The sequence below is a fragment of the Sus scrofa genome, chromosome 4 (assembly GCF_054392235.1).
Source record: "Sus scrofa isolate SSC_HxYL_T2T_F1_AM1 chromosome 4, Sscrofa_HxYL_maternal_Yorkshire_Landrace_v2.0, whole genome shotgun sequence".
NCBI classification, from domain to species: domain Eukaryota; kingdom Metazoa; phylum Chordata; class Mammalia; order Artiodactyla; family Suidae; genus Sus; species Sus scrofa.
Window position 1 is genome coordinate 58,459 of NC_139386.1, and position 14,264 is coordinate 72,722.

The 14,264-nt window shown below is 45.0% G+C and overlaps 1 long non-coding RNA gene across 3 annotated transcripts in view; it reads left to right on the forward strand.

The window, feature by feature from the left end:
* Nucleotides 1-14,264, forward strand: part of LOC110255343 (uncharacterized) — a 63,756-nt gene that overhangs the window by 12,837 nt on the left and 36,655 nt on the right. The window lies entirely within an intron of this gene.

Below are 14,264 nucleotides of genomic sequence, written 5' to 3' on the forward strand. Positions count from 1 at the left end.
TTGCTGTGGCTCTGGCTTAGGCCGGGGGCTACAGCTCTGATTCGACCCCTAGCCTGGGAACCTCCATATGCCGTGGGAGTGGCCCAAAGAAATAGCAAAAAGACAAAAAAAAAAAAGTAAGAGCATCAAGATTTGAGGAAACATCTGCTAAAAGCGAGGAGAAAATGGTTGGGTCTACAGAGGCTTCTGCATGTCCCATATTTCTGGCTTCAGGTGGATGTATGTTTCAACCAGTACAGAACCAGCTCTACTACTGATGATATGAGTAGGAGTAGGAATGAGGGAGAAGTAGTCAAAAGCTAGTATTATTTATTTGGGGAAATGCTACATCAGCTGCCCCAGGTATTTGTGGGACAAGCCAATTTCCAAAACCTCCAATCATAATGGGTAAAACAATAAAGAAAAGTATTAAAAATGCAGGGGCTGCCATGACTACATTATAGATTGAGTCATCTCCAAGTAGGCTCCAGATTAGCCTAGCTGAGCATGAATTAATAGACTTAAGGTGTTGCCTACTGTTCCAGCTCAGGCACCAAACAGTACAATGACAATACACTTGTGATTCGTTGAAAAGAGCAGTTGATGAACACAGGCAAAATGGCTGAACAAGCATTAGACTAGAAATCAAATGAAAGAGCGTGAGCCCTCTTTTTGCTGAATCCTGTGATGAATCAACAAACTTAACTGAAAATTCAAAGAAGCCTCAATTCTTCAGGTGCTTTTCCAGATTTTTCTTTGTTCTCAAAAGTGAGAGTGTATTTACCTGTTAACTAAAATTTCCTGGGGTGGAAACCCATCTTCAAGTGTTTTGTAATCCTTATTTTCAGGAATTAAGTACATTGTACCTGCTTAGAATTTTGAAAGCTCTTGGTCTAAACCAACCTAAACTCCTAGCCCATTACTAGTGGAATGGGTGTTAAGGCCAGTGATGGTGTGGATATGACAGTCAGTGATGATAGAAAGGTGATTTGCTTTGTGTGAGTGAATTGTTGTTTTAAGTTTACTGATGGGAATATAGTTATTTGGAGAATGATAGACACAAGTAGAAATACACGCTGAGTCGTTCTCTGATAGGTAGACTGATGTTATCATTTTTGTTCTCTCTCTCTCTTTTTTTTTTTTTTTTTTTTGGTCTTTTTGCCTTTTCTAGGGCTGCTCCCACAGCATATGGGGGTTCCCAGGCTAGGGGTCTAATTGGAGCTGTTGCCGCCGTCCTACACCAGAGCCACAGCCACTCGGGATCTGAGCCACATCTGCAACCTACACCACGGCTCACGGCAACGCCAGATCGTTAACCCACCGAGCAAGGGCAGGGACCAAACCCACAACCTCATGGTTCCTAGTCGGATTCGTTAACCACTGTGCCACGACGGGAACTCCTCATTTTTGTTATCTCTCGCGTAAGTATTCACTTGGGTAAAAACCCTCGTGCTGGGAGCCTTCCTGATGATGCTCTAATTACGAAGCTGAGGGTTGTGATGGGAGGTGTGTTGTTACACGTGTGTGATAATGATGCTGTTGTGGCGCATAATCTGTGCATCATTGGTAAGAAGACTGTTACTATAGAAACCATTGCATTAGGATGGTTATGGTTGGATTATGCATCATAGTATCTGTTACTCATTCTCTATGGGCAGTCGATGAGGAGCCCATGATTCTTGTAGTTGAACTTGCTTGAGTTCCCTGCAGCCTCCAGTTACGATTCATAGTATAGCTGTAACTAACAGTACGATGATGGGTGGTGAGATGTGGATCCAAGTCTGTCGCATTAACAGCATCAGGCCTACTGCTCGTAGACTGCTTTGAGTTATTTCAGGCACTCAGAAATAAAACAAGGAAGATCCTAATTTTAGGACAAAAGCTATTATTTTGATGGTGGATGCTGTTGGACTAAAGGTTTTTATAATTTATGGTGTTCGCTGACCAGGGTATATTGGATTAGCAGTAACAGCCGTCATAAGCAGTATTGATGTGGATTGTTTCAGAAAATATCTGTTGGATGCTTCTACAGCTTAGGGTTTAATTTTTTATTAGAAGGAGGATAGTGTTGACCAGTATGAGCCTGTTACTACAATTATGCTCCCGAGATGGTGGTCAGTAAAATGATAGCACAAACAACGTGGTTTATTAGTGCACGAAGACATAACACAACATGTCTAGAACATCTTGGGTGTCTGGGCCCAGTAGCTCACTTAGTGGACCTGCTGTAGCATGTGGTGTAACGTGGTGACGAGGAGCATGTAAAGCTCTTAACAGCAGCTCAATTCCTGCAATTCTAGGAAACGTCTATTATTCACTCTCAACTCTTTTGTCAGACATATGTCTCATGTTTGTGGGGGGATGTCTGATGTGAAGATATGTAGTGAAACTGCTCACATACTTTGGTACACTTCTCATAATGTTAACAGTAAAAAAATTTATAATAGATGTATAAGTCGATCGTATCAATATTATGGGTAGGATGCTCAAATTCATAGAAAGGAGATTGTTAGGGGTGTTTTAATGATGACATTGGCTGTACACAATTCTGGCTTATAGGGGTTGTGAAATGCTCCTAAAAATAGGATTGTTGTGAAAATGTTGATGAGAATGATATTGACATACTCTCCAGGAAGAACAGCGTGAACGTGCCTGCTGCATTTTCTACATTGAAACTAAATAGAGCTTTTAATTCCACCTCCGTTAAATCAAATGGGGCTCCACCGGATTTCTCCTTTAATAATCAAACTCTGGGCAGGGGTCAGGATGGGAAAATTAGTCATGGGTGTTTTTGTGTAATAATTACTGGTGAACGTGTAAATGGTCCATTTAGCAGCAGGGCTGATAAGAGAACAATAGCTTGTGTTTCTTCATATGAGATTTCTGCTGCCCACAGAGTTCCAGGTGTGTGTGTGTTCTGAATCTGAAACTCATCCAGCTCAGAGGATGGAATACATTGCGAGGCTTCATACAACTAATATAAACAGTACGCCTAGGTTTACATTAATTAGTGGATAGGGCGTGGGAAGAGGAACTCATTATGTGACAGCCAGGGTTAGGGCGAGCACTGGTGCTAAAATATATACCTTGGTGATGGTAGGATGGCCATCGTGGTTCTTTAATACATAATTGGGCTGCATCAGGAATGTGTTACAATAATCCATAGGAGCTGATGTTGTTTGGCTCTCTCCAGGTTTGTAGATAGCCTAGATTTTTGACTCAGTTGATGTAAGGAAAGCTATAGCAAGTAAAATTGGGTAATTAGTGAAAGAATGCCTATTATAAGTATATCCTTAGGAAGAGGACTTGAACCGCTGTGGATAGAATTTTAAGTTTTATGCAGTTGCCGGGCTCTGCAAACCCTAACACACCCTGTTCTGCATTGGAGTATGTATAAATCAATTGAATGTAGATTATATCATCATTTAGTTTGAAGGCATTTTGAAAATTAGGTCTTACATCTCTTGTCCTTTCACAGTGGGAGAAATCTATGACAGATAGAGCGACCAGGACCACTCCAGTCTAACACGTAGGACTCCAGTCATTGAGCAAACAGACCATTATACCCAGTTACGCCACTGGGATGTCCTGATCCAGCATCAATGTCGTTACTCTGTCGAATTCTAGAATAAGATTGCACTGTTACCCTAAACGTTATTCTCCAAGGTCACCCCAACCAAAATTGTGAGTCCAGTAAAAACTATGTTATTCTTTAAAGTTCAGTTATTGGAGTTTTTATTGATTAATTAATTAATTAGCCCACTGAGCCACAGCAGGAACTCCTTATTTCCCCTTTTATGTTTGGTACGTGTTAATAGGTTATGAAAACTGTTCTGTATTTGCGGAGGGTGGTGGGCAGTGTGTCTGTGCTTCATGACTTGATTCAACTAAGCACTTTATTCTTAATTTTCTACTAAATCTTCCTTCAGTTGTTTATTTCATAAAAACTTTTGTATAAATTACTTAATGCTTTTGAGGTAGAAAACATACCCCCTTCTTCCCTCCTATAGGTTACACCTTCATCTGAGATTTTTATGTCTGATAATTATGCTCATTGTTTTTTTGGGTTTTTTTTTTTTTTTTTTTTTTTGTCTTTTTGTCATTTCTTGGGCCGCTTTCATAGCATATGGAGGTTCCCAGGATAAGGGTCGAATCGGAGCTGTAGCCGCCAGCCTACACCAGAGCCACAGCAACACAGGATCTGAGCCACGTCTGCAACCTACACCACAGCTCATGGCAATGCCAGATCCTTAACCTGAGTAAGGCCAGGGATCGAACCCGCAACCTCATGGTTCCTAGTCGGATTTGTTAACCACTGAGCCATGATGGGAACTCCTGCTCTTTGTTCTTTACCAGCGTTTCCTGAGGATGTCTAATTTTTTTTTTTTTTTTTTTTTTTTTTGTCTTTTTGCTATTTCTTGGGCTGCTCCCGCAGCATGTGGAGGTTCCCAGGCTAGGGGTCTAATCGGAGATGTAGCCACCGGCCTACACCAGAGCCACAGCAACGCGGGATCCGAGCCGCGTCTGCAACCTACACCACAGCTCACGGCAACGCCGGATCGTTAACCCACTGAGCAAGGGCAGGGACCGAACCCCCAACCTCATGGTTCCTAGTCGGATTCGTTAACCACTGCGCCACGACGGGAACTCCGGATGTCTAATTTTATTAGAAATTAATAGACTGGGACAACACCCATATGTATATGGAGCTAGTAAGTTCATCTAGTCACTTATAGTGCCTCACATTAAATATGAAACTACTTCAACAGGGTGAATAGAACTTTATACATATAAGATTTATGCATTTACGTGACATATTAGTATTCAGTGTAGTAGTCTGTTATGTTAAAATTGGCATTGATATATTTAATATATTTTCTTTTGGAGATTATTAAAATGTACTTTATTTTGTTTGAGGTACATGACAGCTAGGGGGGACATCCATCATTTTGTTTAAGCCTTATATATCTAATTGATTTGTATTATTAGCAGGCTCTGTTGTAGTTATACTAACTTTCTGTCACTGAAGTAGTGGCAATATCTTTGTTAGATTGGTTAGTTGACTCTTATGCAGTCGCATGCTTTGCCTTGTTGGGGGGTTTGGCCAGGCAATAATGGCATATGAAGTATGAGATTGAGTGGGAGGTAGGAGGATTTGATTAGGGAAGCTATTTACCTGATAAGCCTGTGTGTGTGTGTGTAATTACTCTATGTCCTGTGACCATTCACTCAATAACACATTATGGTTTATCATGTTGGTAAATACTATAAAATTTAATCCCAGCTACAAGTTGCTTGACTGTGATAAGGCATCTGATGGCCACAGCTGAGTCACAGCCTCCTCCATAATTAAAAATACCAAATACATAGAGCCAGTTACATGTGAACACAAGCTGATATGATAGTCCACTGGGATGTCTTACTTAAGGAGAAGTGGGCATTTAAGGGAAAAATGGCCCTAAAATAAGTACCAAATGCAAGATATAATTCCTTTGGAGTTTTCTGGTGGCCTAGTGGTTGAAGACTGGTATTGTCACTGCTGAGGCTTGGGGATGACCCCTGGCCCTGGAACTTCAGCATGCTGCAGGTGTGGACAGATGGATGGATGGATTGATAGATAGATAACTCATTTATAGAAATCCCCATGATTCTTGGGCCCTGAACTAGGAGAGAGGCATATTTGTGGGCAGTTGATGATTTATCAAGGCTTTCTGACTATGTTCTGGTTGTTGGTTATGATAAGCATGTTGACTGGAAAATGTTTGGATATAATGTGATACGTAGAATTAATAAATATAGTCCTATACACTATCAATCACTTCAGTTACCCCACGAATGTTCTCTAGTGACTGGAATCTAATCAGGATTGAACTGTCTTTTGTTTTGTAGCACCTGCAGCATGTAGAATTTCCCAGGTCTGGGATCAAACCCAAGCCACAGCAGTAACCTGGGCCACAGCAGTCTTAATGCCAAGTTCTTAACCACTAGGCCATGAGGGAATTCCTGGATTGAACTGTTTAATGTGTCCTGTAATAACAGTAGGCTGAAGTACATGCTTATACACATGAGGGAGATAATTGATACATAATTACATGATCATCTATTATGTATAATAAAATATAGGTATTGTACTTACATTGTGGAAGGACATGTGATGCACAATGTACATAGTAATGTCAGTTTTATGATAAAATTTTTAGTATTTACACAGCACGTAAAGATAGTGTAAATGTTCCATATGCAAATGGTTCAGGGAAGAGTTTAAGTTGAATTCCAAATTTGGGAGCTGAAGGTGGAGCTAGAGCTTCTTCCTTGAGTCAGGAAGATGCGTTGTTCTACTTTTCTGATTTACAAACAAGGGTCATAAATATATTGCAAAGTCTCTTTTTTTAAGGTGGTCATTTTCAATCATGCTTGTCATTAGTATAAGGACAAGAATGAAAATAATTATAGAGTAGGGGAGTTCCCATTGTGGCTCAGTGGTAACAAACCCAAACCATACCCATGAAGAAGCAGGTTTGATCCCTGCCCTTTCCCAGTGGTTCAAGGATCCAGAGTTGCCATGAGCTGTGGTGTAGGTCATGGTTCAGATCCCACATTGCCATGGCTGTGGTGTAGGCCAGGAACTATAACCCCAATTCAATCCCTAGCCTGGGAATTTCCACATGCCTCACCAGTGGCCCTAAAAAAAGGAAAAAAAGCATAGAATAGATGCTAGTTTGGGTTTTTGTAGCCAAAAAATGAAACCAAAGCTGAGATGGATGCCCAGGCTTTATTCGGTGGGCAAAGAATGGATAAGTAGGACCTTAGTTCATGGCTGAAGTTCCCAGTCAAGTTAGGAGAGGTCTTTGATTTTAAGGAGTAAAGATAAAGGGAGGAGGAGTGAAGCTAATGACAGGGAGGCCTGCCCATTGCTCTGCAGGGAAGGGTCAGGGCTTTCCTGGAAATGGGTGCCACCCCTCTTTTATCATTTTTTGGTCAGCATCTCCCAGTCACGACCACCAGTAGGTGTGTCATCTAGTAGCTAATGTGGCAAAATCTGTTGAATGAGACTCGGAGTCTGGGGAGGCCAGAGTCGTCATCATCCTGATTCCACCTGGTTCCGTCTGGTTTGTCTCTTCCTATAGCTTCCTCCTCTTGTCTCCAGACCTTTCACTTCTCGATACACGATAACTCCAGTTCAAGGAGGGTTTCGCAGGCTTTGGCAAGGATCTGCTGTCGGCTCTGGCAACAACACCCCCTTTCCTCGTCACTACTCCCCATTCTTGAGGGGGAAGGTCTGTCTTCTGGGGCTGCTTCCTGCTGAACATGGGCATAGGTTTCCCCTGGATTGGAGGCGCAGAACTGTCCCTGCCCCGTCTAACATAAGCCTGAGCTTCAGAAGGCTGCAGCCTCAGTTCTTGTACCCTTGTGTTAGTATCATCTGAAGTTTGAGGGATTCAAGCTCTTTGCTAACAGAGTTGACAAGGCGGTTATGGAAGCAAGGCCTGAAGATGAACAGGAGGTTAATGCAGTCAGTGTGCCAAGAAATGGAAGAAACCACTTTAAACTAGAAAGGCTCTCTTTGACCTTATTCCAGATGGAGCTTGGATTGGGACCTTTGGGGGGATACCTTTGTGCCCTTTGAGCTTGCTTATACACCTCTTTTATGTTTACCTCAATCTGACCAGAGTTACTCCCATGTACGTGGTGGGTTTTATTAATAACTATGCCGAATTTCCCTTGCTCAGCCAGGAAGTAGTCAAGGGCTAGCCTATTGTCAAGTACAATATTTTCTACCGAGTCCAGAGAAGTATGGAATAAAGCATCCCTCATGCTTTTAGGCAAGTCCTCAGGGGCTCGTGTAAGGATTTGTGCAGTGATTTCATGGTATGCAGAACTTCCCCAGGGGGCCACCAAATCCCCCTTGTCTAGTCCAAGAGCAATCCCTACTCCTGCTGGAGGGAATCTTTTTGCCCCTTTATCTCAGTGCTGGGTGATATTATGAATGGTTATACCTAGGTTCCTAGAACTTACCAGCCTAGTGTGCATTGTGCACAAATGGGGCATCATTTAAGCAAGGATCTGGCATTGCTGCAAGATGCAGCATAGGTTGCAGATGCAGCTGGGATCTGGCATTGCTGTGGCTGTGGTATAGGACAACAGCTGCAGCTCCTATTTGACTCCTACCCTGGGGACTTCCATATGCCTCAGATGCAGCCCTAAAAAGAAAAACAAAAAACAAAAAAAGAAACTTCTGGACATATATCTGGAGAAAACCATAATTGGAAAAGTTATATGCACCCCAATATTCATTGTGGAACTACTGACACTATCCAAGACATAGAAGCCACTTAAATGTCCTTTGACAGAGGAATGGCTAAAGATGTGGTAAATATAATGGAATGTTACTTGGCTGTAAAAAGAATGAAATAATGCCATTTGCAGCAACATGGGTGGACCTAGAGTTTAACATACCAAGTAAATCAGAGAAATAGCTTATGAGATCCCTTCTATGTGGAATATAGTAAAATTATACAAAACTTCCTTATAAAATGGAAACAAACACAGTTCCTGAAATCAAACTTATGGTTACCAAGGGGGAAACCATGAGGAGGGAGAATAAATTGGGAACAATAGTATTAGCATATACACACTACTATGTACAGAATACATAATGAGCAAGAATCTGTTGTAGAGCACAGGGAAATATACTCAATATTCTGTAATAACCTATATGGGAAAAAAATGAATACCTCTGTCTGTCTGTGTCTCTCTCTCTCTCTCTCTCTCTCTCTATATATATATATATATATATATATATATACACACACACACACACTCCAGTAAAATTAAATAAATAATAAAGGGAAACATTCAAATTATGTCAAGACACTCATCAACGCTTGATCTCCCTTTCCCCATAGCACTTGTACGAATGCGAATAGTCCCTAAAGGAAAAATCATGTTGAGTCCATATGAGACCATGTATGGGAGGCACATTCCTGAAGGAACTGGCTCCGAGACCACCCTGGGGGATATGGACCAATAGAAATATGCCTTTCAGAGAGGGGGAAATAATCACAGCTTTACACCATGCGAAGATCCAGAACTACCTTCTCCTTGTGAGCCACAGTGGGAAATCCAGGAGTTCCTTTTGAGGGTTTGATTTGTTCTACTTTCCTGAGGATTGTGGTTTCCAAGTGGAGGGTAAACCCCATGTAATTCCTACAGCTCTAGAGACTCCCTTAGTAATTTGGGGAACAAAGGCAGGCCCATTGTCCCTCTTGATGGACTTAGGGGGCCCAAACGGGGAATTCTTTCCTTGAGAAAGGCCTTAGAAACCTCCAAGGCAGTCTCAGTTCAGGTGGGAAATGACTCCATCCAGTCTGAGAAGGTGTCAGTCAAAACCCACAAACATCTAAAATTCCCTTGTGCCCAGAGCATTACTGTAAAATCAGTTTGCCAGTCTTGACCTGAACATGTGCCTCGATACCAGATAGGGGTCACTCCAGTGACCTTGAGGAGGGTGAGTTTGGGGCCTGTCCTGGAGGCAGGGCAAGCTCCAACCAGCCTGGTAGTGTTGGACAGGGAGAAAGGACTGTGCTGGGAGATTTTGAGAGAGAGACAGCTCACGGACTCATATGAGGCCTGTGGTGGTTCTTAGAGTGAGAAGAGGAGGGAAATCAACCCAAGAGGAGTTTGCTTGAATATTGGGCAAGCAGTGTTCCAGGATCAGACTTGCACACTGCACGGGGTCTGGAAAGCTGGGCCCGTGGTCATGAATGAAGAGTGTAAAAGCAGAGTTTCCTTGGTGGGCAGGCTGCGACGATCCTACAGACCTGTCTCTCGGTTCTCTGAAAAATTTCTTCTTTTTCTTCCATTCGAGCCTCTCCCTCCTCTGGATCACCCCCGAGGAAAAATATGACTCAAGAAAAGTCACATAAATTAGGAGGGGAGGATGATTAATTTTTAAAAAGTTTACCTGATTCAGAGTGGCCGTGGCTCATTGACTAAGAGGAATGGTGAAGGATTGGGAGGAGTGAGTGCCGTAGCTGAATTGGAGGGGGAAAATACTCCCTCTGGACAGCTCTTGGTGGTTCTTAGAGGAGGAACTGAATTAGCTACCCCAGGGCAGTCCATGGGTTTGTTCAGGAGGCAGGAGGAGGTGCTCTGAGTTGTCATTGGAGAGAATGGTCGCCAGAGGGCGCTGAAGTGCCATCCAAGCACAGCAGGGGTTTGGTGTTGGCACTGCTGGGCTCAGAGATGGGGTTGCAGATGCGGATGCTGGGTACCCCAGGAGATGTCCCGCCAGGAGGGGTTGCTTACAGGTCGCAACTGACCCTCCAGGCCAAACTGGCTTACCTGGGGAAAGGAAACTTGTTCCACCTTCACACATCTGGGTCACTTTCAAGTGGCACAGCTAGCCCAAAGCCCACGTTAAAGGACAGCTCTTCAAGGTTCAGACTGCCTTTTGATTCTCCAGAGGTAGAACTCTGAAACACAGGCAGTTTGTTGAGTATTGAGCATTTGGTTTTCCAGAATCAGGCTTCCGTGATGTTTGGAGAGCAGGGCCGGTGGTTGTCAGTGAAGAGTATAAAACAGGGGTCCTTTGGAGGGCAGGCTATGCCCATCCCAGAAACCTGTCTCTTGAGTGTTCTCTGAATTTTCCACATTTTTCTTTGATCTAAGCCTCTCTCTCCTTTCGTGCACCCCTGAGGGGAAATCTTACCTAAAGCCAGGTCACATAAGATAAAGGGTGGCTAAAAGGAGGATAGAGGGGAAATAATTTAAAGCCAGTTATCTGACTCGTAGTGCATCCGGCTTATTGACTTCAAGGGCTGCTGATAGGGAGCAGGGAAGGATATGGGAGACCTTGAGAGAGAAACACCACCCTCTGTAAGGCCCTTGAGTTTTCTGAGAAAGAAAGGAGGACCAGATTAGGCTCGCAGATGGTCACGAGCAGCGCAGACAGAACCGTTTGCCATCGGGAGGCGGAGGATGGGATCTGAATTGTTAGCAGAGGTGTAATGGTCGCTAGAGGACAAGGAGCCCTGACATTGCCCAGCTGCAGCTTGGCACTCCCAGACTTAGAGACAGGGTTGGAAATGGTGCTGGTGGAACCCTGAGGATGTGCCCAGCAAGGAAAGGTGAGTTACAGGTTGCTTCTGACTCTCGGGTCCAAAGTTCCTCTCCTGATAGTGGGTGCACAGTTCTTCCTTTACAACTAAGCGTCATTTCCGTGCTGCTGGTGGAGCACTAAGACTAAACGGTTTGGCAGGCTGCCTGGGGTCTCACTGCCTTTGTATTCTCCAGCATCATAACCCTGAATACAAAATATTTGGCTTGATTCCTGAGCATGCAGTTGTCCCAAATCAGCCTTCTGTTACATGTATGGCATCAGGAAACCAGTGCTTGAGGATCTGAATGGAGTGTGAAACAGCACTAGTGTTTTGTCTGGCCAGGCTGTGCTCCTCACTGGAATATATCTCCAAAATTTCTCCCCCGAGTGCCTTTTCATTTTTCCTCCTGAACAAGTGCTTCCTCTCATTCATCTCCAGGGAAAGGGCATTTGCTAAACACGATCACATGTTTTACGGTGAGCAGATGAATTTCCAGCTGGTGACCTGATGTGAAGTGGGATGGATCAGCTGAGGGACGTGGAGCAGTGGTGTTGGGAAAGGAGGAAGCAGTGCCACAGGAGACTTTGAGAGAGAGAGAGATTGCCCTTTGTCACGCAGGATGTGGTTTTCATTAGAGGGAGAATAGGTTGGAAATCAGCTGTCAGGTGCACAACCCTAGTGCAGCCCACCCCTGGGTTTCATCAGGAGGCAGAAGGAAGTCCTCTGAGTGGTTATTAGAGAGAATGGTTGCCAGAGCACTGGTAAAGCCCAGAGGCTGCTTGGGATTGGCCTGTGCCAGCACAGAGCCGGAGTTGAAGATGGGGCTGGTGGATCCCCCAGGACATGCCTAGGGAGCAGGGGTAGGTTACAGATCACCACCGACTCCCCAGAATAATTACCTCACCTGTCTGCCTTCCCATCTGTGGGGCACTCTCAGACAGCTCAGGTGGCCTAAAGTCCAGACACTTGGGCAGGCTGGCAAGAGTGGTGACTGCCTTTGGATTCTGCAGAGGCAGAAAACTGAACACAGATGTAGTTGGCTTGGCTACTGGGCATGCAGTGCTCCAGGATCATGCCTGCACCATGTTTGGCATCTGGAAAGCTGGGTGGGTGGTCATGAATGGAGAGTGGAAAAGCAGAGGTTCCTTGGTGGGAAGGTTGCATATTTCCCGAAACTTGTCTCTTGTCTCTTGAAATTTCCTTCTATTTCTTCCATCTGAGCCTCTCCCACCTTTCATTCACTCCTAAGGAAAAAATCTTAGCTCAAGACAGGTCACATAAATTAAGAGAGGAGGTTGATTTAATGTAAATCCAGTTACTTGATTTGGAGTGGGTTCAGCTCATAGACTAAGAGGAATGCTAAGGGATAGGGAGGAGTGAGTGCCATGGATGACTGTGAGAGGGAAATACCCCCATCCTGGAAGGCACTTGGTTGTTCCTAGAAGGAAAGGAGGAATTACATCAGCTCTGAGGTGCACAAGTCCAGTGCAGTCCATGGGTTTGTTCAGGAGGCAGGAGAGGGCGGGCTCTGGGTTGTTATTAGAGGAAATGGCCACTAGAGGGCCCTGAAGCACTGGGCAAGCCCAGGAACTGCTTGGTGTTGGCACTTCCAGGCTCAGAGATGGGGAGGGGTGGATTCCCTCAGGAGGTGTCTGGTGAGGAGGGGAAGGTTACAGGCCACCCTTGACTCTCCAGTCAAAATTGGCTCACCTGGTAAAAGGGAAATGGTTCCACCTTCAACACATCTGGGTCACTTGCAGTCAGCTCAGGTAGACCAAAGTCCACACCCTGGGACTGGCAATCAGGGGTCTGGCTGACTTTTGGATTCTCCCAAAGGAGAACTCTAAACCCACAAGCATTTGGTCAGAATATTTGGCGTGCAGTTTTCCAGAGCCAGGATTGCATGGTGTTTGCCTAGGAGAGCTGAAACCAGTGTTCCTAGAGGGAGAGGATGATTTACATTGGCTCTGAGGTGCACAAGCCCAGGGCAACCCATGAATTTGTTTCAGAGGCAGGAGGAAGGGCTTTGGGTTGTAATTCAAGAGATTGGCCACCAGAGGGCAACAGAGCCCAGCAGATGCTTGGTATTGGCCTATCCCAGCCCAGAGGTGGAGTTTGACGTGGGGGTGGTGGATCAGCAGTGGTCACGCCTTGTGAAGAGGGCTTGGGTCTAAATTAGCTCACCTGATAGGAAGGACCTTGTCCTGCTCTTCCCATCTGCGGGTCACTTTCTGACAGCTCAGGTAGCCTGAAGTCCAGATGACCGGACAGTCTGCGAAGGGTTCTGACTGCCTTTGGATTCTGCAGAGGCTGCATCTGAGACAAAAGGGTGTGGGATGGAATACTGGGCTTGCGGCGCTCCCAGAACAGGCTTGCGCAGTGTGTGGCCTCTGGGCAGCTGGGTTGGTGGCTGTGAATGGAGGGTGCAGAAGCGGCATTTCCCTGGTCAGCAGGTTCATCCATCCCAGAGACTCATCTCTTGAAGGTTTTCTGTAAGATTCCTTCTTTTCCTTCCGTCTGAGCTTCTACCCTCCTCTCATTCACCCCTGATGGTGAAAATCTCACCTCGACCCAAGTGGCAGAAATGAAGACGGGGAGGCTGATTCATTGAAATCTGGTCACGCGATTTGGAGTGAGTTCATCTCAATGACTTAGAGGAGAGGGGAAGGATTGGGAGGCGTGAACACCTTTGCTGACTATGAGAGGAAAATGGTAGTTTTAGAATGAGAGGAGGTATTACAGCAACTACCCAGTGCACAAACCCAGTGCAGTCCATCCAGGGGTCTGTTCAGGAGGCAGGCCTCTGAGTTGTCATTAGACATGATGGCCGCCAGAGGGTGCCAAAGCGCTGGCCAAGCCTGGTAGCTGCTTGGTACGGACACCTCCAGGCTCAGAGATGGGGTTTGAAATGTGTATGGGTGGATCCTCCAGGAGGGGTCCAGCAAAAATTGGTTACTGAACCACTGCGGCTGACTCATCTGGTATAAATAAATGGAAAGAGTTCTGCCTTCCAGATATCTGGCTCAACTGCAGTCAGCTCAGCTAGCCCAAAGCCCATATTATTGGGCGGGACTTCTGGGCTCAGCTGGCCATGAGGCTCTCCAGAAATAGAACTCAGAGCACCCAGGCAACTGGCTGGAGTACTGTACATGCAGTTTTCTAAAGTCCAGGTGTTTTGCATCT